The sequence below is a fragment of the Hydractinia symbiolongicarpus genome, chromosome 1 (genome assembly GCF_029227915.1).
Source record: "Hydractinia symbiolongicarpus strain clone_291-10 chromosome 1, HSymV2.1, whole genome shotgun sequence".
In the NCBI taxonomy this organism is placed as follows: domain Eukaryota; kingdom Metazoa; phylum Cnidaria; class Hydrozoa; order Anthoathecata; family Hydractiniidae; genus Hydractinia; species Hydractinia symbiolongicarpus.
In genome coordinates, this window is record NC_079875.1 from 36,651,861 (window position 1) to 36,654,360 (window position 2,500).

Below are 2,500 nucleotides of genomic sequence, written 5' to 3' on the forward strand. Positions count from 1 at the left end.
ATGGGACCTGAAAATAACAAAATACGGCATAACACATAAACGGCTTGAGAAATTGAAGAAGTGAGAGGGTACGCCACACCACCAAAATTTTTTTTTAAAAAAAAGACCCACAACCGTATCCAAAGCAGTAGCATTACCCTAGGCCCCAGCCTAGGCTTTACCTTAACCCTGAACATAGCCCTAGTCCGTAATTCTTGCTGTAATCCATACACTTGTAATCTATACATACAGTTGTAATCGATACAGTTGTAATCCATACACCTTTAATCCATACACTTTTAATCCATACATCTGTGTCTCCAAATATTAAACCGAGGTGATAAAGATGAATGGTACAGCACGCACGCATCACCTTTTTTAAAAAAAAAGTTCAGGTAAGCACAAGATAACTGGTACTCCACGGTACAAAGCAGTTGGTTAAAAAAAGGACTTGTCACAAAGTGACAAATCTGTCGAACAGAGGCTTAATCTCAGAAGATCGTAGCACAAAGGCTACTCTACTTTTTACAATACCACGTTCTTGTTTAAGTCGTCTGCATAGGATTTATCTCTGGAAATTTTAGATTTTGATAGTTGCAGCACCTCGACGGTTTTTCTCCGACTCAGTGCATTGGGACTTAGGAACGACAGAAGCCGTTCTATTCTTGTTCGCCTAAGATTATCCAGAGGTAATTATCATTGCTTTCTAGCACGGATTCTGACTTAGAGGCGTTCAGTCATAATCCAACAGATGGTAGCTTCGCACCATTGCTTTTTCAAGCAAGTGCAAATGCCAATTGTCTGAATCTGCGGTTCCTCTCGTACTGAGCAGAATTACTATTGCAACAACACTTCATCAGTAGGGTAAAACTAACCTGTCTCACGACGGTCTAAACCCAGCTCACGTTCCCTATTAGTGGGTGAACAATCCAACACTTGGTGAATTCTGCTTCACAATGATAGGAAGAGCCGACATCGAAGGATCAAAAAGCAACGTCGCTATGAACGCTTGGCTGCCACAAGCCAGTTATTACTTAAGACTTCACCGTTTCACACATACGTATCTGATAATACTCTCTTATTAAACATAATGTCATCATTTTACTTATATAATAGTAATAACTTTTGTGAAACATTTAAAAGTAGATGCAGATATTTGTCAGTGGATAGGCCATTTAGTAAGAAGAAAAATTGCCTGTAGAACCTTGGTGCTGGAAAGCCTCGTTCTCATGTTATTAACAGTTTAATGTTTTTGACAATAGAAACCGTCCAGTGTGTTTTGTATAGGACGGTTCTTACATGCATTTTTTGACAATTTTTCTCAGTAACTACAACGTTTTAACGAAATCATAAAAAGCAAACTTATAAACAAAGGCATTTTAAGAAAAATGGCGGAATATTTTTGTGTGACTTTGGCTAGAACCAGACTTATGACGTCACAAAGTGCACGGTCAAACCTTCATAAATTCTAAAATTTCAAAAAATTTTAACTGCTGACGTCAGCATTTTTATAAAAAACGGACAAGAATTTCATGGTAGCAAATTTGGAGATCTATTACCATGCAAAATTTGGAGGTCAAAGGTCAACCGGAAGTACCTGTTTTGGGGCCTTACTTTTTTTGGTCTTTTTAAAAACAGGTAAATCGCTATAGCTTCTGAAATATTGAAGGTATTTCTTAAATCTTTGGCAGATATGTAAAACACTTCAGGCTAAAACCGGGTAGGAGCACAAATTCCCGATTTGTGGCTCTGCGGGGGGTCCAGAAGCCCTAAAATGTCAAACATTCAAGGCCAAATAAAATGCTGACGTCAGCGTTTTTTTGAAAAAAAATTCGTGTGAACCTTTGTCATGTCAAGATGGTTCATTGTGCCAAATATAAAGCCAATCCGACATGTCGTTCGGGATTTCCGATTTTTCCGATTTTTCCCTAATTTGGTGAAAACGCACGTATTGGCATGTTTAACATGCAATATTGGCCTTGCACAATTATTATTGAACGCAATATTTTACACAAATACTCACCACGTTAACCTCTCAACGCCTGGAGAAAATAATTGCCATTTGACTTTACGTTGCAGAATCATAGCGTTTCCAATTTCTCACAATTGCTGTTTTAACAAGGAAAAAGATGCGTTTTAGCATTTTTCGCGACCCATAACATCGTTTTATGATGTTGTTATCTCGTGGTACTTCATATTCACAGTTTTACATATGTATTCTTCAGGTCTACAAAAAATCTAAAACGTGTTAAAAAAACTAGAACTCAAACGAGGCTGTTCTTGTATCAAAATAAGCCGTTGAATTTCAATTTTCTGCTATTTCACGGAAATTTGACGTGCTGAAGTATTTCTTTTCAACGACATATTTTTGATGTTACAGTTCTTCTTTATTAAAACCGTTCTGTCACTAGGTACACGAAGAATAGATAAAACGAATTAAAAAAACAAGAACTCAAACGAGGCTGTTCTTGTATCAAAATAAGCCGTTGGATTTCAATTTTCTGCTATTTCACGGAAATTT

At 37.2% G+C, this 2,500-nt stretch overlaps 1 pseudogene; it reads right to left on the reverse strand.

The window, feature by feature from the left end:
* Nucleotides 1-443: 443 nt before the first annotated feature.
* The window catches only part of LOC130620665 (large subunit ribosomal RNA), a 7,091-nt pseudogene continuing 5,034 nt past the window's right edge, over nt 444-2,500 (reverse strand).